Below are 22894 nucleotides of genomic sequence, written 5' to 3' on the forward strand. Positions count from 1 at the left end.
CCCTGGAAAATGTGTTCCACTTGGGAACACTCATGCCCTCTACAAAAGTGAATGATGACATGTAAGCATACCATTTTTAGTTGTAGGTACTAGTCCAAAGAAAAGTTACTTACCCAATGGGATTGGTCCTAGACCATCCACAAGAAAACTTGTAGGAAAATCTGCAAAGATAAGCCTAGCAACCTCACGACATGGCACACCATCTTTGCTATATAGATTTGTATTCTGTGTCGCAAAAAATTTGTTGATGCTATAAGAAAACCAAACATGAATTATGTTCAAAATCATAGAACAATGCAAGAAGAAAATGCAAATAAGTAAGCACTATGAAAATCTACCTATCAAGGGAAAACTTATCAATTTGTGATATATCCACAAGCAAAACATCTACAAGAGTTTGGTAATGGAACCCTGCAAGCATTATCCAAATTATCTTTGAATTAGGAAATATGGAAGACAGATATGCTAACAATTTTCTTAAACTTATCAATAGATCGTGTGATCGGCCTTCTCTCCCAAGCCTCTTGCCCAAGTGAAGACTCTGCAACAAACGAAGTAGTGTGCACCAATTAGGATGTAGTGGGCACAATAGAAGAGGGTGCCATATGGGGTATAGTGGTTCCCAAAGAGGACATGCCGGGTTCTGCAGATGGCACAATGGGAGGCATTGAAGAAGGAGTGGATTTCCTTGATGTACTTGGAGGCTCCATTTTCCCTTTACCCTTCTTGAGCACATTGCTTGCTAGTGGAGTACCTTGAGAGCCACTCTCAATGGTGTTTTGAGTAACTCCTTGAGAAACGGGAGGGAGAGACTCTTCTTGTGTCTCCTATAAGTACTCATCACTCTCATTTTGAAACCCTTCACTCAACAACCATATAGCACAATATCACATAAATTAGTACTAAAGTAAGACATATACATTCTCAAAATAAAAGATCCACTAGTGTTAAGATACTTACTCTTACGTAATTCCAATTCTTGCTTTCGAATAACTCCTAGTGGATAATCCAACCACCAAGGACAAACCTTGGCTTCCCATGTATCAGATTCCTTTCAATCAAATAGGGATAGAACATTGTATTCTCATCATGTACATCAATCTACTCTCTAGTGAATAATGGGGCTTCATTCAATTCCTGCGCCTCAACGCATTGCATAACCCATCTACACAATTTTTAGAGCATCATCCACTTTGAAAAGCATATAAACGCAATGGCATAATATATGTCATGTATCCAACAAAAAACATATGGTAGAGTCTCCTTTGTATGGAGAATACTTTTCAAAATAAACCATAAACCCTATATTGGGCTCCCACAAGGGATTTAAGTGTTTTCAACATAGACATTATACACACGCATATTGTCAAAAGAACCATCCACCCCATATTCAGGGCTTCCACAGGGAATTTAAGGATTTTTTGTAAACACAAAATGAAATTTCATCATTCTCAAAATGACCCACTGTCACCAAACCATGAAAAAAAAATGAAATGCTCTTTTTTTGCAAAAAGTGCAAGTGGAAGATGCAAACCTGTAAATCACTCTCTTAGCTGACAACACAAGCTCCGGCATCTTCTCACTAGAGTCGGAAGACTTCACCACATCCATTAGATAAATAAAAGCCTACATACATAGTAACAATCAAAAAGCACACTCAACTTGATCTTGTGTAAATTTAAACATGTCTATATTCTTTTAAAAACAATGGTCAAACGTCTACCTGCAAAATATGATTCTTCATGCTCATCTTGTAGAATAGGTCAAAAAAATTAGGAATTTGTGGACCTTCTACTTGCATCCTTTCAATCATAAGTGTAGCCTCCCCATGCAAGTGAGCCCAATAAGTCTCCTTTTTCATGTAACTTCTAAAAAGCTTGTAATCACCAAAATGAAGATATTGTGGATCCTTAGACTTAGTGAGGCTCATGAGATGCAAAATTATCTTCTTTCTACAAGCAATAAGAACAAAATACCACTTAATCATATAGAAAAACAAAATTGAATGAATACAATTAAAAATGAGAAACTAATAGCTTCAATACCTCTCAGGAGTGATTTTAGAGCTTGTCAAACAATAGAGCTTATCTCTAAGGATCTTTAGCATTCCAGGTTCATCCCATTTAATGCTAAAAAGCAACTTGAAGAACTCATCACCATTAAGAGGATTGGCGATTGACAAGTACTTGTAGCCCCTATCTTTCAACCGTTCCTCTTCTACCTTTGTGGCCTTGTCCAGTCTCTTCTTCTTCTCAACATCATTTAGTCCAAGTGCATCTAGCTTTGCTCTTTCTTTGGACATAAATGGAGTGAACTCATCCTAATACAAAACACTGTATTGAAACCATAATAAAATTTTACATTAATTACCCAACATGTAGAGTAGGTATCACCTTCCACACAAGTTGAGATATCAATCCACATGGAGTGTTGTACCATGGTGCAACACCATGGTAGTACCTTGCCTCCACAGTCATCTCCACCCTAGCCCATTCTCTCATATCAGGTGTCAATTTTTGAAGGATTGATTCTTTATTTGCCATGCCAAATTGAAACATATAAACTTCATGAGTGATGTTTGGCATGACATGTGCCCTAGAAATGCTGCAGAAAAATTGAAAACAAAGAGTTGAACACAAGCATTGCTTGCAAAAAAATGAGAGTCTACATGCAATTAACAAACTTACGCATTGGAAGTGTCAAGTGCAAGAAGCAACTCTGCTTCTTTTGCTCTGGACAACTCAAGAAATTGGCAATGAACACTAACATGGTATTGACCATTGTCCGAGTACTCTATCACTCACAAAGAATCATCATTTGTAAAAACAAAGCTTTACAACAAAAGAGTGAAAAAGGTGAAAGATCTTACTATCTTTGATTCTCTTCCACCATGTTTTTAGCCTATGGTTTCCATCCTATACCAGAAACTTTTTTCCTTTGAGCTCCTGCCATTCTCTACCAAGTGATCTCTCGAACTCAGCATTTCTTTCTCGCCAAAGTGGTCCCCATTCCTCCAAATCCGTTGCGGTCACGGGAATGATATCTCCTCTAGAATCCCCAATGGACACAAGGAAATTCCCCATAGTTTCTAAATACCCAGCAGAATCAAATGAGGAAATGAGCCATTCTACATCATCTATAGCAAACCTAACAGCCTCATGCACCATGAGTCGACAAAGTGGAACCGGAGGAGGCAATGTCTTCTTCTTTACATAAAACTGACTTAGAACATCTTTCATCAAGCCAAGATAAATTTGCTTGCCTAGGTGTTTGGAATGCTTATTCTCCTCATCCCCTTCAGGATCACTATCTTCTTTATTGTCATGATGATCTTCAATGTGAACATTGGTCTCTGCATAGAGGTAACAAGTGACAAACATTCAATTGTCCAAAAACATATGCAATTAGGATTAGATAGTGTAAAGTATTTAATTTACAGAAATTTTGCCAGAGTCTCCTTTGTACGGAGACAACTTTTTTAAAAAAAACCGCACACCCTATATAGGGCTCTCACATGAGATTTAAGGACCTTTTCTCCAACATAAACAAAAACAATACTTAATATTTTCTCTAGCAACTATCAATGGTATGTATATAAAAAATGGTTCACCCTTTCTTACTCTCCCACATGGTTATTAATTACCAAACTTTCCAAACGAAAAAAAACGTCCATCAAATTTAACAATCTACCATTGAAAAATTTATAATATAAACTACGTATTGACATAAAATTATAGCATACACTCATAATTTACCTGTGATCTCAACGTCATCTTCGATGTTGTTGGAGTCTTCATCAACTTGAGCCTCATCATCAATAAAAACACACCTTTTGAGAATCCTATTCTTTTTATTTGGTGGAGTGTCCAAATGTCGGACTCGTGATGATGCCTCCTGATCGATAGCTACCTTTGGTATACAACCGGACCCAAGCTTCATGCTCACTTGACGGTTGCTAAAAGGAGAGAATGGAGGTTTTCTTTTCTTGCTATCCCTCTTTGGTGCCATTATCTACACAACACATATAATAAAGTTTTTAGTTTATATAAGACCACATAAAAAATGCAAAAAAAGGGGGAGGCAGAGCTTCCCCATCATCCGCGTGCGCGCGAATAATGGGGGAGCTCTGCCTCTCCTTTCTTTGTCGACACAGATGATGGGGGAAAAACATTTTAAAAACCTTAACCAAAAGACTATTTCCAGCAACACCATTGAAAAAGCTCACCAAATCTACAAAAAAAGGGGGGAGGTAGAGCTCCCCAATCATCCGCGCGCGCGTGGATGATGGGATTGCTCTGTCTCCTCTTTTGTTTTTGCGTTTTTGATGTCTTTATTGAACAAATAATTTCGGTTTTATTTCAATAACCTCAAGCAAAAGCATTTTTCCTACAATACCGTTGACAAAGCTCACCAAATCAACAAAAAAATGGGGAGGCAGAGCTCCCCCATCATCCTCGCGCGCGCGGATGATGGGGGAGCTCTGCCTCTCTCTTCTTTTGTAGATTTGGTGAGCTTTCTGCTATTTTCATTAATTTTGTGGAGTTAATCCCAAAATTTAATGACATCTATCTGATAGATTGTATGCTTTAATCCAAAATTTCCAAAAAAAGGGGGGGAGGGCAGAGCTCCCCCATCAAAGCATACAATTATCAGATAGATTTGTTATGAACACCAAAATCATTTTGAACCAGAACTTGAAGAAAGCCAGTCATCGTAAGAAGATAGACCGTAGAGAACCGTTCAACGCGGAAAAAAAGGGGGACGCAGAGCCCGCCCATCATCCGCGTTCGCGCGGATGATAGGCGGGCTCTGCGCCCCCCTTTTTTTCCGCGTTGATCGGTTCTCTGCGGTATATCTTCCGACGCCACAACGACAAGTGTGTGTGTGTGTGTGTGTGTGTGAGAGAGAGAGAGAGAGAGAGAGAGAGAGAGAGAGAGAGAGAGAGAGAGAGAGAGAGAGAGAGAGAGAGAGAGAGAGAGGAGGCACCAACATGATGCACGCACGATGGTACTCGACTATGTTAGCTCGAGCAGGTAGACCTCAAAGTAGTAATGCTTCAAACCTAAGCTTTGACATTCACTATTTTTGACCTCTTTCTAGTCTTAAGCAAAGTGGCCAAAACTGAGTTTCTTTTTTTGGCCATTTTCAGCGAGCCGTAACTCCCAAATGGTTCAGAATTTTCCCGGGGCCCCGGGGCCAACTCACATGAATTTGTTTGCCTTATCGAGCTCTTCGACAATTGTGTGATACAAAAAATTCATATCCAGCTCAGTTTGGCTGAAAATTCACCCGCAAGTTGACAATTTCTACAAAAACAGCGCAAAACAGCATTTTCTCACTTTTTCCCTAATCTACGGGCTGAAATGAGCATCAAAATGAAGGAATCTGAAAAAACTTAAAGAAGCAATATTTTTCCTCGTATTGAGGACTAAAATTCATGCATAGAAAACTTTTCCAAATTTTGACCTTAGCATCCTCAAAACTAGCTCCCAACAGGTGTCCTGGGTCAAAATTTGAAACTTCACGAAAACGATTAGAATAAAGTCCTAGACTGTGGAAAATGGTGAAATGAACGATAAATATTATATAACATTACTATACTCAGTATTATGTACAATATATGTTAATCACAATATATATATATATATATATATATATATATATATATATATATATATATATATATATATATATATATATATATATATATATATATATATATATATATATATAATATACTCTATATACTATATAATCTATGTATACTATATAACGTACTGTAGTGCTACTGGACTGGACTGGTATTGGACTGAACTTATCCTCGACTAGACTGGACTACTACTAGACTGAACTTATCTTGGATTGGGATTGGTACTAGACTGGATTATCTTGGACTGGTACTTATCTTGGACTGGACTTATCCTGTACTGGAATGTACTAGTACTAGTAATGGATTGGAACTGGAGCTGGTACTGGATTGGAGCTAGTACTGGTACTGGTAATGAGGTATTGTACTGGATTAGACTTGACTGATACTGGATTGGACTAGTACTTGTACTGAACTGAACTTGACTAGTACAGTACAACTACTGGATTGGTACTTGACTGGACTTGGACAGGACTGGTACTGGGTGGACTAGTACTCGATTGGTCTAGTACTGGACTAGATTGGACCGGACTACTACTAGATTGGACTTCATTAGTACTGGACTAGACTGATATTGGACTGGACTAGACTTGACTGGTACTGGGTGGACTAGTACTGGATTGGACTTGACTGGTATTGGACTGGACTGGTATTGTACTGGACTGGACTGCTACTAGACTGAACTTGATTGGTACTGGACTGGAATGGTATTGTACTGCTACTAGACTGGACTAGACTTGATTGGTACTGTACTGCTACTGGACTGGACTTTATTGGTACTGGACTGGACTGGTATTGTACTCCTACTGGACTGGACTGGACTGGACTTGATTGGTACTAGACTGGACTGGTACTGTACTGCTATTGGACTGGACTTGATTGATACTGGACTGGACTGGACTTCACTGGTACTGGGTGGACTAGTACTGGATTGGACTTGACTGGTACTGGACTGGACTACACTGGACTTGATTGGTACTGGACTGGACTGAACTGGATTGGACTGGTATTGTACTGCTACTGGACTGGACTTGATTGGTACTCGACTAGACTGGACTTGACTGGTACTAGGTGGACTAGTATTGTATTTGACTTGAATGGTACTGGATTGGACTACACTGGGCTGGACTGGTACTGGACTGGACTTGTATTGTACTGCACTGGACTAGTACTGGACTAGACTAGACTAGACTGCTACTAGACTGGACTTGATTGGTAATGGACTGGTACTATACTACTACTGGACTGGACTGGCCCGGTACTGGTGCTGGTATAATGTAATGTAACTATATATACTAGACTGGACTTGATTGGTAATGGACTGGTACTGTACTGCTACTGGACTGGACTGGCCCAGTACTGGTGCTGGTATAATGTAATGTAACTATATATACTATATACTTAAATACCATATATTCTATATATACTATACTATGTCCATTTTAATTTTTTAACGCTTAATTGGGAATATAAAAAACTCTACTCTATACTATATATATATATATATATACATATATTATAAATAAGTTTTAAAACATCGTATATTTTATAACCCCTATGTTCATTTTTTTTATATGCGCGTATTTGGGGAGATTTTGAAAGCTCGATAGGTGAACAGATGGATTTGACAACATGCTGATTCAAATGTATCTTAATGGCTATGACTGTGCATATCTTAAATAGTGAATATTCCAAATCTATTTAGAACATTTTTCAATGAATGAATTAAATTTCGAACAGTTTTCAATGAACGCAGCAATAACTTTTTGCAGCTGCATGCTTTTACACTTTCTTTGTACCTTATGCACATTCTCTTCCTTCTCTTTTCGTCATTTTTTTTTTACCTCAAGTATTATTCCTCCTTGTCTGTCTCAAACATGACAGCTACAACTACAGCAATGCTTTCATGGATGATTAATGGTGCTCATATGGATTATAGAGTCTCATTAAGAACTGGAGAGCTTCTACTTAGTGAATATTTTCTTCAGAGCCTATTGCCTCCTTCTATTCAGTTTGAAGGCTTGCAAGCAGTCGTTCAGACAGGGAGCTCTGAGTCTAAGGTCAATGTGTTGCCTAGATGGGATCATGAAGATCAAAAGCATTACCTTCTTGACCATTCTCTGTCCTCAGCTTACCACATTCTTCATTCAGATGGCTATGTTTATGTGGCTGACAGTTTAGAAACAAATGAATAAGTCGGTGATTCTTCTATGTTCGCTACACCATGTAACAAAAGCTCGACTCCATCACATTTAAATGTTGATATTGATGAAGGTACAGACACAGTTGTTTTGGAGATAGTGGAACTAACCAGGTCACCAGGACCCTTTCAAGACCCACAAGATGGGGTGGAGCATACAATGCAGGAGTATTCAAAGGATATATCCATCATTTCATGGATGAAAGACAAAGGTAAATCGTGCAAGTTGTCTAAACTTCTAGAGATTTGTGGAACTCCCAAAAAGGTTGACGAGCTCCCAAATTTTTACAATGGCAATGTTTGTTTCGAGCTTCCTCCAATTCACAACAATAAAAGGATGCTCGGTATGGAGCAGAAGTACGATGGTCACCTTTGGTCTCACCCAGCATCGACCAACATGGCCATAGCTTGCATTGTGCGTTTGAGTTATTGTCTTGGAAGCCTTCAATGTTGCAAAGTGACATGCCCTTTTTACCTTGGTGAAAGGAAATACAATGATGCCTTCTTTCATGGACATCTGGATAGACAAATCAGCATGGGCTATCCTGCTAGCGAAGGTAAATGTAAAATAACCTGACACTATTGTGACAGAACGGTCACTTGCTCAAATGTTTGCAAGTGTATGATCTATTATGTGATGCCAAAGGAAACAACAATAACACGTTTGGTGATCCATCTGGGAGTGCATGACCACAATGTACAGCCAGGTACTAGAAAGGCAGCTCTTGAAAAAGTGCGCAATCTTGTTAAGACAATTTTAAAGATTGAGAAGGGGGGTCCTAGAAAAGTACAGATGTTAGTTGCTCGTCAAATGCTATTTCAATCATTGACTAAAGAAGATGATTTAGAAGCCACTGATGTAGAGCTTAACCATTTTCTTGAGGAAATGATGCCCCTTGTTCAAAATAGGGGATTCAAAAGTATTTTGTCAAATGAGAAATCTAAACAGGGTCAGGTTGTTGGTGATGGATACGACAATATACTATTGCTACAAAAACGGTGTGTTTTTTCATTCTTTCATGTAAGTCATTTTCCAGGCCAAGGTGGACCTAACGACAAATGTTATGTATTCAAAATGTCCACAAAAGGACCAGCTTCTGGAGTTGAACTCTTCAATAGAATGAGGCGAGCAGGGACAGGAGATTTGAGTAGTGCTTGGGTGCACTTTGATCATACTCATCGAATTGAAGGATGGGCAACTATGTCCTGCTCGGTTTATGATCCTAGGTAAGTGAATTTATAAAAATATGTTAGATAGCATGTTTGATATAAGACACATGTTATTACTTATTTGTTCTATGTGTACAACATGCGAGAATTGCAAGTGATTGCAATATGTGAATGTAAAGAAGAAGACGAAGAAACACAAATCTTGTTTTGGAGAAATTTAAACACAGTTATGGAGAGGTGTGGGCATGAACCAACAGACTTTGTTGGATTTATGTCTGATGAAGCTGGGGCTAATTGGCTAGCAATACGAGTTGTATACAATGGTGGACGGCATAATGTAATGGAGGGAAGGGAGCGCTCGTGTCTTTTCCATTGGGAGCAGAGTCTACACAAACATACAAAAAAACATGTCGCTACAAATAGACAAATGCATCACATTGAAATGTGTGAAGCACGGTGCTTAGCAAAGACTACAAATGAGGCCTCTCGTATAGCTTCCACAATACGAGAATGGTGGGTGAAATATGTGATAGGGGATAATAAAAAGGCTTTAGAGAGATGGTTTAATTGGTGGGAGCAACGGATTTCCCATTGGGGAAGCGCTGAGACAATGGTATATCAATCATTTTTTTGGTTCTTATTAAATACTTGAAAACAGAGATTTACATTTATACGGTTTTAATTATTTTGTATTTATAGGTCACTAAGAGTCCATGGGAGAGAGCTCAAATTCCAAGTATAAACTTGTCAGAGAGCATCCATGCTAGTTGGCTGACAGGTGAAGGTGGTAAACGTAAAATCTCACTTTATGATGCATGTGTCAGTGATGTTTTGAATGCATATATTCAATGTGCAAAAAGATTGGGATACACCACAGGCAGATACATCGGAACGAGCCCTTCCATAGAAGCAATGATGGCCAGTTCCAAACGCAGAGAATCTCCAAATCCAAATCATTTTACAAGTACATTAAAAGGCTTGGTTGGTGGTAGTCCTTTGTATGAGGAGCCTGTGATGGAAGGTGACAAAGAGACGGTACAACGGAAGAAGAAAACATGTGAAGTCGGTACAAGCTCACATAAACCTGGATATGTAATGGAAGCAAGACAACGAAAAACCAGAGGGAGACCACAGAGTATACATTTTGATAGAGAGGACAATGAAGAAGTATATGTTGTCACTGACAGTGAAGTAGGAGATAGCATTTCAGAGCAACCTGGGGAGAATTCAACAAGGTGTATTCAAGAGGTCCAAGTTGCCCGTGAAGAGTGAGCTTTATGAAGGATGCCAGCCAATTGCATGAGGAAATGTTTTGGAATGGTAGGGAAGAAGAGTTGTGGTAACAAATTACAAAGCCGTAATGTGGGAATGGTTGCTCCTTGTTTTTGGTCTGAGAGAACTTTTAAAGACAAGACAATTGCACAGTGGATATGGTTCTGCAATTATGAAGTAGGCCACACACAAAAAGTACAGAGGCAAGTTAAATTCTCACCTTTCGTTCCTACTTTTTGGCAAGTGGATATTGGAACGAATTTATCAAAGGAAGAGAGTGACAACTTGGTACAAAGTGGATTTCAATTTGCAGATTTTGCAACACCACTACGACTCATGAACAATACAAATGCTACTCTTACACAAGGAGGCTCCAGTAGTAGCAGGAAGCGTAAGTGGAGACATGGTAATTCCAAATAATCGCAAAAGAGATTGGAGTCAGCTGTAAGCATGGTTGCAACGTTCTTGGACAAGAAATTAGAAAGTGAACAACACAGTTGCACCTAGTTGCACCTGTCCCGATTTTCAGGAGATAAAATCTACACATAAAGCGTTTTTGGCATGTAAGCACATGTACTATGTGTATGTACATATTCTAGAGCTTCAAACAAAAGAGCCCGTGGTCATTCATCAGCCTGCACTAACTCCCACAGACCTTGCATTTGTATTAGGGCAAACCCGCAAGATAAAGCCTGTGGTGTAGTGAGTCTAAATCCTAGAGATTTCCCTGTAGAGGTATGAATTGAAGTAGATTTCTCTTTTGTATTAGATGTAAAGTAGCTTTTCTAGACATATGAGACTTTATTTCTCCTTTGAGTAAGAGAAGCATGCTTTGTGGTATCTATCTAGACAATTGTACAAGCTCAAAATTAGGGCTTCTGGAATCTTGTACATGTTTTTGGTGTGTATCGTTAAAAGAGACTCAAAATCTTAAGCCAATTTTTTGTGAGATTATAGATCTTTTTGGTTGTGTATAATATTTTGATGCCTTTGTTTTGGATTAATTTTTTGTGTCGTTAGAAAAGGCTCTAAATCTAAAATCAAAAAGCTCGCAAAATTGGGTTTGATTGCAAAATCTCAAAATTGAAAGCTCGCAAATAAAACACACTCATGAAGTTCCACTTATTCAGGTAGATTACAAGGTCAGGAAGCAGTGGGAACCTCTCTCAAGCGTCATACTGGATGGAGGAGCAGGAGTCAACATAATGGGAGCGCATCTTCAACAAAGAATGGGTATAACTAACATGAAACCAACACCATTCAAAGTAAGAATGGAAGATCATCGAGTCGTACAAGCGACGGGCATGATTGAAAACATGCAGATAAGAGTTGGGAGGGAGAAATTCAAAACTAGTTTCCTAGTCTTGGATGTACAGGGAGCATATGGAATGCTATTAGGCCGCCCATGGTTAAGAACAACACATGTTGTTCATGACTACGCAAACCAGACTTTAACCATAGAAGGGGCCAGTGGCAGAATCAAAATCCAGACCAACAACACTAGGAGCTGGAAAAAGGAACTGAGGTCGAAGGAGTTGTGTCAGAAATACGAAGCTAAGAAAATTGAGTGAATGCTAGCAGTTATGAACATCTTTCCTTTGGAAGAAATTGATTTGAATGCATTCCTACTAAACAAAGAACAAGCTGACAAGTAGAAGAGACAATTCCCTAATCAGTTTACTGAAGTCAATACAGGGGAAAGAACCGTTCAGCTAACTCGAAGAATAGAGGAACCAGCTGATACTGGTAAAATAGAAGAATCAGTATGTTCTGAAGAGTATCCATTGAATCAGAATAATGATTCAGAGATGAATGGACCTTCTTGGGACTACGCTGAAGACTTGACCAAACGAAAAGGAAGAGGACCAAATTGGTTGCTTCCAGATGATCAGGAAGTAGAGGAGTGGAACCTGGGATCAGAGGAAAATCCCAGAATGATCAAAGTCAACAAGCACCTGAAACCGGCAATGAAGGAAAAGGCAAGGAAAATGTTATAGAACTATAAAGATGTATTTTCCTAGGAACATATAGATTTGAAGGGAGTAGATCCTGAAGTTTGTCAACAGCGAATACCACTGAAACCGAAAGCTAGGCCAGTTAGATTGCAAAGATACCGGATGAACCCCAACTATGCAAAGAGGTCAAGGAGGAGATTGATAATCTTCTCAAGGTTGGGTTCATTACGGAAGTAGCAAGTAGTGATTGGTTATTTCCAATAGTCGTCGTTCCTAAGAAGAATGGGAAATTAAGGGTTTGTGTCGACTATAGGAAACTAAATGCCCAGACCATTAAGGATCCATTTCCCTTACCTTTTACTAATATGTTGCTTGATGAGATCGCAGGATATGAGATGTATAGCTTCATGGATGGTTATAGCGGCTATAACCAGTTACAGATTTCTCGTGAAGATAGGGCCAAGACCACTTTCATCACTGAGTGGGGAGCATTCATGTATCTGGTGATGCCTTTTGGCCTGTGCAATGCACCAGCTACTTTTCAGCGGTGTATGATGGAGATGTTTAATGAATTTCTTCATCGGTTCCTCGCCATTTTCATGGATGACTTCACTGTCTATTCAGCTGAGGAACAACACCTTCTATTCCTAGAGATGGTTTTTAAACGCTGTCAAGAGAAAAGGATTTTCTTGAATCTATTTAAATCAGTATTTCTGGTTTGAAAGGGACAGCTACTGGGACATGTGGTTTCCCGCAATCGAATAGAAATGGCCAATAACAAAATACAATGTGTCCAGCAAGCTAAAGCACCTAGAAATGCTTCTGAGTTCAGTTCTTTCTTGGGGTATGTGAATTTCTATAGAAGATTTGTACACAAGTTTGCTTCTCAAGCAGTACCACTATATGAGCTTACAAAGAAGATCAGTAAGTTCAATTGGACAGCTGAGTGTGAGGAGAGTTTCCAAAATTTGAAAAAAGCCATTACTAGTAAACCAGGTCCTTAGGAAGCCGAATTGGGATATTATTTTTCATGTACACGTAGATGCTTCAGGATTGGCAATGGGGGAAATATTAGCTCAGCCAGATGGCAGAACAGACTATCCGGTCTATTTTGCTAGTTGGAGATTCAGTCAGGCTGAACAAGGCTATACGACTTCTGAAAGAGAAGCCCTCGGAATGGTTTTTAGTGCTACAAAGTTCAGGCACTACCTATTGGGGAATTTATTCCATTTTTATGTGGATCATCAAGCTCTTCTGTTTCTGATTAACAAAGTTATTATTCAAGGCAAGCTGATAAGATGGATGATGTTCCTTATGGAATTTGAATTCAGAATTTTCCAAGTCGAAACCACTGTGGAGTTGACTTTCTTTCCAGAAGTACAGAAGGATATTCATAATCACCTCTAAGAGATGAACTAGTGGATGCTGATTTATTTCAGTTAGAAGCAGAAGAATCGGTGGATCCTGAATGGTATGATATTTATCAATTCGTTTCCCAAGGTGCCTTTCCAGAGGATTGGAAACAGAATCAGAAGAAGGCTCTGATCATAAAAAGCTTGAAATTTACCATCATTGGGGGAGTACTTTATCGATTGGGTGTGGATGGTATACTTCGGAGATGTGTCCCTATGGAGGGAAGAATGCAAGTTATCTCAGAAGCGCATAATGGAGAGTCTGGTGGACACTTTTCCAACGAAGTGACCTACAAGAAGATTCTGCAAGCAGGTCTGTGGTGGCAAACAATGATTGTTGATGTCGGAATCTTTTGTAAAACTTGTGACATATGCCAAAGAATGGTCCGACCAACAGCTGCAGACATGACTCCCTTAATGCCAATACAACCATTGGGAGTATTCATGAAATGGGGACTGTATTTTATGGGACCTTTTAAGAAGGTGACCCCCAGGAAGAATAAGTACATTGTGATGGCTACTTGTTATGTCACCAAGTGGGTTGAAGCTAAAGCTCTTCCTGACAACACAACGAAGTCAACTGCAAGGTTTCTGTTTGAGAATATTGTCTGCCGATATGGATGTCCAGTGGAAATTGTGACCGATCAAGGGACACATTTCATCAATGATACTATGGAAATCCTATTGGATATGCTTTCAGTCAAGCATCAAAAATCTACTCCTTACTATCCCATATGCAATGGACAGGCTGAAAGTAGCAATAAGACAATTAAGACTATTCTCACTAAGGTGGTGCAAAAGAAACCAGACCAGTGGGATTTGAAGCTTCAGACTGCTCTATGGGCTTATAGGACAGCTTATAAGGTAACTACTGGAATGACACCATTCAGAATGGTGTATGGTACTGAAGCTATGGTTCCTATGGAGTTTGTAATTCCCAATCTGAGAATGGCTGTAAAGTATCAACCATAATCTTAAGAAACGACTGGATGAACTGATGCAGTTAGATGAACTCAGGCAAAGAGGTATATTGGAACAGGAAATTGTTCAACAAAGAAGGAAGCACTGGCATGATCGCCAAATTAAAGTCCAAGAATTCCAGAAAGGAGACTTAGTGCTTCTATATCAGTCTAAATTGGGTCCAAAGAAGCCGAATTTGAAGATTGCCTGGGCGGGACCTTTTGAGGTTGATTGGGTCTTCTCCAATGGCACAGTCAGATTAAAAGATTTATCTGGACTGATGTTTTCGGGAGTATATAATGGAGCAAAGATCAAACTTTATTATTCAGAGACTAGAGAAACTGGGTTAGAAGAAGTCACTAAGGAACTAGAGGTTGTAACGCAGGAGATTTTATGGCACGAACACGTATAACAGTCAGGAGAGTTAGCATTTTTCCTCATAAATCTCCTGCGTGACGCTTTCCTGCTGTCAACCATTCGCCATCGCCGAGATCCAAGGTTTCTTCACTAAAACCGCAAACTTCGACCTCTGATGAGACAGTTCACTGTCAGACAGCCTTACCAGCGACCCCAGGAAACGAATTTAACACAAGTAAGTCCTCTTCGCCTTCGCCTGTTTCATCGTCGTCGACCTCACAGTGTATGGGTAGAAGGAAACGCTTAGAGAAGATGCAGAAAACTCTTGAAGAAACCCAAGCTATAGTTGCTGAGGCAAAGGCAAGCCTTCCTGTTCTTTCATACAGTAAAATCCAAAGATATGTCTTTAGTGATCACGCAATGACTCTGCTACAACTCTGGGATTTGCGAGTTGTGTTGCAAGCCACAAGGATTGCTTTTCAGGCAGATATTATTAAGCAAGTTCTTGATTCCTTTGATGTTGAAACTAGCAGTGCTGTGATAAATAATAGGAAGGTGTCAGTGACACCAGAAGCCATTGCATTTACATTTCGGATGCCTAATGAGCCCAAACCGTCTGTGGCAACTGCACAACAAATAAGTACTGCTCGAAAGGAGGACGAAACAGCTAGAAAGAAGCACAAGGCAAGTGCTCAAGGAGTTCCAGTAGCAGGACTGGAAGCCTCCGCTACTTATAGGTTTTTCGCCGAAGCAGTCAGTCTTAAGAATAACCCAACGTATGTGTTCGAGAAATTATTTGCTATGTTGTTGGCAAAGATACTGGATCCACAAGTCCATATCAACCTGTGTCAAATACTCTTGCATAATGTACTTCAACTGACTACCAAGCTGAAATCTCAAACTGTTTTCAAGGCATGGTATGTTTGGAAATTTCTGTATTGGGCTACTGCTACAGATGTTAATGAGCAGGTAAAGCAGGCATGGAGTGATCAGCCCATTTCTGAACCAAAGAAGATTGAACTGTCCTCAGACGACGAGGAAACGGACAATCAAACGATTTCCAATGACCTGAAAAGGAAAGCCACTGCAGAGGAAGCTGGCAGTTCAAAGAAACTAAGAATCACACTGACAAAAAGCAGTGAATTCTTGAAGCAAATCAAAAGCCAGGTTAAGGCATCGAACACTGAGAAAATTGTACCTGATTAGTCAGTTGTCAAACATACAATTGCTATTGGATCTGGGAAAGATCATGTTAAGCCAGCCACTGAGGCGAAGGTACCAGACCAGTCAGGAGACAAAGGCAAAAATCAATTGGATAAGGGGAAAGGTCCAGCGACCTCAACGTTGTCTGAAACAGTTTCTTCCATTTCTGGAAACCCTCTGCAACTGGTTAAAAAGGATAAGTTGCAGCAAATGCAAACTCATCAATTGAGAGGGCATCTCTTGCTCACCGAAACGGATTATGTAACTTTACCTTATGTGGCTCCTGTAGCAATATATGAACCTGTCGATTCTGATCCAACCACAGTCAAAGAAAGATGTTCAATACTGATACAGTCTTCTTGGAATACCATTGTGAGCTGTATGGGACAATTGGTGGAGGCTGCTGGATCAGAAGACGAGATCAATAAGCTCAAGGCTGACTTGACAGAAGCAAAGCATCAGATTGCAACACTTCAAAAATCCCAGGAAATGAAGAACATACAACACAGGGTATTGGAAGCTCAATCAAAACGAGCTCAGGAGTTGTTGAACAAAAAGCTAGCCAAGGCTGAGTCTGAAATTATGATCATGAAGAGTCAAAAGAATGAGGCGTTGAGAGCTGCCGAGCGAGCTGAAATAGGGATCAGAATGAAGCGGACAGAATTCAGGAAGCTGCTAGTGCACCATACAGCTCTGAAGCGTTTCGCTGACTGACAGATACATCTACAATAGCTTGTCTAAAATTTTAAACCCCGTAGGCAATGTTGTTTTTGACTTAGAAAATTTAAAGTCCTTAATGGAAAGTTTGCAGAGTAATTTGCAGGACAAGATGGGTGAGTTCAATAATGCTCTGATGAATCAAGCCATAATGGATTATATTGAGCAATAGACTTCCCCAGATGAGGAAGGAGAAGATGAAGAAGATGAAGCTGATTAAGAGGAGGATGATGAAGAGATTGGGCATACAAAGGATGATGATGATGCCCCACCACCATCTCCACCCCCAGGACCTGGTACTGGTGGGACAGGGCCAGATGAAGGAGGCGTGTCACAACCAGACCAACCAAACCAGACTGAGGGACAACAGGAAGGACAGGAAATAGAGCAACATTCGAGTTATCAACAGACTGAAGAGCAGTAGCCCAATAACAGTGAGAATCAACCCACGGATCAGTCCCATCATAGCAGAGAGGCTAAAGGGAAAATGAAGGTTCAAGATGACGGACCAGTGAATGATCATCAGCATTCACTGCAGCTCATTACCTTGAATAAGCAATTGAGACATCAACATGCCTCCATCACCAGACATTATCTGAAGGATGATGCTCTCTGGATTGATTTAGAAAGGTTCCAAAGATTATATGTGGGAGCCAGGGAAATGGTCGAACATTGGAAATCTATTGCTTTCCATGATACAGAAGCTTGTAGACTACCTGCGCATCCCAGTACAGTTCAGCTACTGGAACGAGTTCTAGAATGGATACTCAATGCTGATGAGAAAGTGGTAAAGCCGCACTGGCAAAGACAGTCTACTGCAGATTGTCAGTCTTTAGCTCTAGAACTGGAACTTCTGCTGGGTAACAAACCCACTTACCGCTGCATGAAGGACGTTAGGGTTCAACTTAAGGATGTTCTGGTACAACTGCAAACTGCCAGAGGTATTTTGGACCAGAGAGTGAAAGCCATTCTGGAGGACTAGACAGCCACTAGCAGAGGACCTCAAACGCGAATGTCAGTGGGAGCACAGGCAACTGCTCTCCGAACTCTATTCTAGCTAGTAAGAATTACTAGGAAGATGATGCAACAAGAAAACCAAGCAATCCTCAATTTCCTGGAATTTGTGCCTGATTCTCCAGTTCTCTTGTATGCTGTTCCAGTAAGAGAAACTGAGTTGCCAAGATTCTTTCCAGCGCTGTATCCTCAACATCAAGAACCAGTTGATCGACTCACATATTTCGAAATATCTGATGAGCTTCGGGATTGGTATGAGCGATCAACTGTGGAATGGAAGACTTGGCAGACATTGCTCAATGATGCTCTTAAAATCAATGACATCCAGGTAATGAAGGAAGAGCTACACAAGATTCAGCTGTGTATGGGCCATTGGAAGATTCAGGTCAGAGGATTGACTAAGATTACTAATTAGTTACTACAGCTCACGGTCAAATCTTCCAAACTGCCTGAGAAATACATTGCAGCAAAGCCAGGTCTGGCACCATAGTACAGGGAGATGGCTGAGATTCTTTTCGAAGCTTGCATCAAAACAAATCAGCCTCTTCCAGAAGGATGGATCCATACTGCTTCGCATTGTCATAAACTGGCTAGAACCAGACTGAGCAAGGGCAGGCGTACACTCTATGATCCTGACACCAAAACCTATCATTCTCTCACACCTTATGAGGTAGAGATGACCACAGACCGACGGGATCAGCTTGAGCAGGAGGCCATTTACCGACTGATTCAGAAGGAGAATGCTGATGCTGGAACTTCTCAGGCACCAACCCGGTCAAAGAGCAAAGGAAAATGGAAGACGGTCCAATGAAGGATACTGGGTAGTTCTATCTCAGAATTCAGGGGCGACTTTTCTTCTCAGCAAGCAGGGAGAGATGACAGCTCCACCTTGGCCTTTTCAGCTGCCTCTCGCAATCTGTGATCTTTCTAGAGCTCTGCATCCTTCACCATCTTCTCAATGTCAGACTCTGACAATACACCAGAGGATTGAATAGTTACCTGCATCCCAACATCAAAAACAGACAATGGAGTTTTCAGTCTGACATCAGAATCAGACAGGAGAATTTTTCAAAAATTTTGGAATCTTGCCAAAATTCAAGAAAGAAGGGAAGGATGTAGATGGCTGGATAGTCACCATGTGGGAACGTGTTCTTAGAAGATGGGCAGCGAATCACTTAGTAATTACTAGAGTAATTACTACAGTAAAACCGAAGTATATAAATAGGGCCCATTACATTGATTTCGGGTGGGCAATTGTAATCACTTGTATTAGCGCATTGCCATTATAATTGCACTTGAGCATCAGTGGCAATATTATTGGCTATGCTTTTTCTCTGTAATCATATTCGCTGTAATCCCAATCATGGTATATATTTCAGTGATACTTACTTCTCAACAGTCTTCTGAATCTGAACTTTATTCTAGTCTACAAGTCTGACTATTATTTCAGTATCCACAATTCAGTCTTGTCTCTGATTTCTGTCTAGTCTGCTGTCTGAAATCTTTCCACACTAGTAGCTGAAATCCTTCAACACTGGAATTAGCTGTCTCAAGAGATCAACCTCGTGTTTAGAAGCTGACAATCACATGCAATCAAAAATTCGGATGCCCGTCATGTGGCAAGGAAGCTCCTCGGTTTTGGGAACAAATCTACACATAAATAACAGACGACCAGCTTGTCATAGGATTGGAAGATTCATCCAAATGCCACTGATTAAATTTGACATGCAAGGGAGGTACGCATCTCATAAGGCTTACAATTTTTGTATTTGACTAAAGTTTTCAGGAAAAACATACACGAATGGTTAACAAATGGTTAATGGTCCCGAGGTCGCTACCAATTGATATTGTTATCGAATTGCATTCAGGAAAGTACATGCAATGCCTGCAATGGGTATGGTACAGATGTTGGCATGGCCAACTAATTCTTTTTATTTTTATTTTCTTTGTTTATGCTTTCTTTGTTCCCTTAAGATAAATATTTATATGCCTTGGGTATGGCATTTTACTCGACAAAGCCACAAAGTGGTGGGAATTACTTTCGATATACCACCATCACAAGCTTCACGATGGTGCTTCCATCATGTTTTCACAACGGAACAAGGCTCCAACAAGGCAAAGTTACGTAGCAAATAAGGGCAAGACCGGGCATGGTCTCTAACTTGGGGGAAGCAAGGATTCCAGAAGGAGGGCTCCATATCTACATATATGTCAAGGACAATATTTACGTATATCTCAAGGACAACGTATTCAAGCCAAGCAGGTGCACAGTACATATTTTGCAAGTTTTTTTGCCTTTCAGTACATGGGGCCAATTCAACAAGGTTGATTATTAGTAAATGCTCAACAAGGAAAAAAAAATCTGTTTTTAAGCTCCACTATTGAGTAGCCTACAAATTTCAAACTCAGGTTGCTAATAACTATCTTTGTTCGTCAAGTGAAGAACCATGTGTAGAATGCTTCCTCAAGCGTCAGCATATTGTGAGAAGGTAAGAACATACATTTGGCGTAGAAGCCATAGAGGAAATCTTTGGAAGGTTGTCCACTAAGATTGTAGCATAAACCTTTATTATCCTTGAGGAATGACATTCATAGGGTGCCTGCTTGCTAGCTCATGGAAAACTTCGATGCAGGTGAGGAGCATTCGTGAGATTTTATATAGCATTGCACATGATAAATCCGAAAGACTTTTGAAGAATGATATGGTGCCCGTTAGGGTTTTCACCATGTACTCTAAGGTCGGCGGTCCCTTTTTTGGAGCAGGCAATCTTGGGTAGTTCAGCCAGGTTGGCCGCTTCTTTGCTATCACCTCATGTGCTTGCCAGGTCCTTACTCTTGGTAGAGGACAAAAGGTAGAACCCTTTTGTAGGGCCTCAAGTGCTCTTGTGAACAGAATCAAATACCTTGGATTCTTGCTCAACCAGGTCAGCCTCCACTTTGGGTGGTCTTGATTTGCGCCATCTACTTGCATGTCTTTGTAAAGCCTTTCTTTGACTTGGAGCAACTCCACCTTTATCAAAGGATATGGCAGGGATTGTTGATGCCATTGCGCATTGATTTGATTGGGAGTGAGTTGTGTAACGTTGACAGAGTGGAGAACTCTCAACCTCCAATCCATCGCTGCTTTCCACTGCTCATCCACCTCTCTTGTAATATTTTCTTTTAGTGCATCTTTCTCAGCTTTTGACTGTTGGCCTAGGCTCTTCTCCTGGTTTAGCCAGATCTATCTTTTTTGCGTTTTCAAGCCCCTTCGTAGGACTCACCCTGTTTTCGTAGTTCCCCGATAGGTTGTTCGACTATGATTTTTCAATCTTGGAGAGTATAGTTTTTGTAATGGGATGGAATACTTATTACATATTTCGCATCCTCTTCTCTGGTTTCCATTTTGGTTGTATATATCTCCACTAGAGCTTTTTTCAACTCTTGATACTTCTTTTTCCGCTCGACTCATGTCATGGTTGACTCCTTATTCTATTTTTATGGCTTTACTTTAGTATCCTTCCTTGATTTTCTTGATGTGTTTGACATTTTTGGGTTTTCGTTTGAAGGATATCTGCCAGTGATTTTGTCCTTGACACAATCATGTGCATCTATCTGCATCAAGAACTCTGTCCTACTGGAGTCTGATGGCATAGGTCTAGATTTCACGTTTTTGGTTTCTTTTTTCTGTTTATACCATTTCTGTCTGCTCGGTTTCTGGCTAGGAAAGTCAAAAAACATTTCCTCCCCTCCTTTCATGAGTAGCTTAGCTCTCACATGTTCTTTTTCTGACCCCGAATCTTCTGAGGTAGCTGAGTGTTCATCTAACTCATCTATTGCATCGTAGTAAAGGTCTAAAAAGATTTGTTGAGCTTTCATCAAGTCCTTGGGTTCCTGATCTTCATCTTCAATATTGAGGGCTGAAATGATTTGGATGGGAACTATGTCATAGCCATACTCATTGCAAAATTGAGTAGGCATAGACGTATTTACACATACCGTGGGACGCATTTCTAACCTCACCATCCTATCTTATTGCAGTATTAGCGAGAACCACGATTAATTTGTCAAACCATGGGACGAAGCTGACTCGACTAGTGCATAGAGGCTACAAGAGGTTGTCAATCTCTTGGAAAACAACTACCAACTCGCATCTAACTCAAGCTACACTCAAGTGACTAAAATCACCAAAAGCCAATAGCTCATCGACAAGCAAATCACGTCCATTATAGCATCAAATGACATCCAAACGTAACCAAACTTCTAGGACAAGTTTATGAGACCTAAGCACACATGCCTATGGTCTCAAACCCCACTTTAGGTCAAGTTCGTGATTATTAATAGCAGTGGAATTTTGACCTAGTCGTTTTCAACCTAGAAGGCATCTAAATGCTTAGCAATGATGCCCCCAATACCCCACCTATGCTTAGTTTTTGATTTAAAAGTGTAACTTCCTAGTTATGATGAAATTAGGCCGTGGGTCGGTGACGCCAAAAGCTACGAAATATTGTGAATGGCTTACGTCAATGCATAGAGCTCTTACCTGCAATTGCAATGCAAAAAACGCATTCTCAATGTGACAACTGGAGAGGGAGTAGGAAGCGCGAGAAGGAGAGAAGTGAGTGCCGTTAGCTCACGCTGTGTATTTCTTATCCAAAAACTTAATAAAATCTTTACAAATTTGGCTTTTATACCTTAGCCAAGGTTTAAAATGCGTAATGTTCGACGCCCAAGACCTTTGAGACTCCACACTTATTTTATCTGTAACCTAGGTAAAGTAACTAACCTGTTCTTTACAACTTGGGAACTCCCATTGAGCCCGTAACACATTAAAATATTAGAATGGCTTGAAATAAATTGGGAATTTACAATACATGACCATTTTGGGACAATGTGGAAAATGTGTAACTCCAATCTTTACTGCTTCTTCACTTTGATCTTCGATGTGCATCCGTATGTCTTCAGTCTTTAGCAGCTTCTGTTAACTGGCGTTGACTCAGTTAACATT

The 22894-nt window shown here is 40.2% G+C and overlaps 1 pseudogene; it reads right to left on the reverse strand.

The window, feature by feature from the left end:
• Positions 1-1101: 1101 nt before the first annotated feature.
• On the reverse strand, positions 1102-4008 carry LOC147462583 (uncharacterized; annotated as a pseudogene).
• Between the last annotated feature and the right edge of the window lie 18886 nt (positions 4009-22894).

This window comes from Adiantum capillus-veneris, chromosome 2 (assembly GCF_014529385.1).
Source record: "Adiantum capillus-veneris isolate H3 chromosome 2, ASM1452938v2, whole genome shotgun sequence".
NCBI classification, from domain to species: domain Eukaryota; kingdom Viridiplantae; phylum Streptophyta; class Polypodiopsida; order Polypodiales; family Pteridaceae; genus Adiantum; species Adiantum capillus-veneris.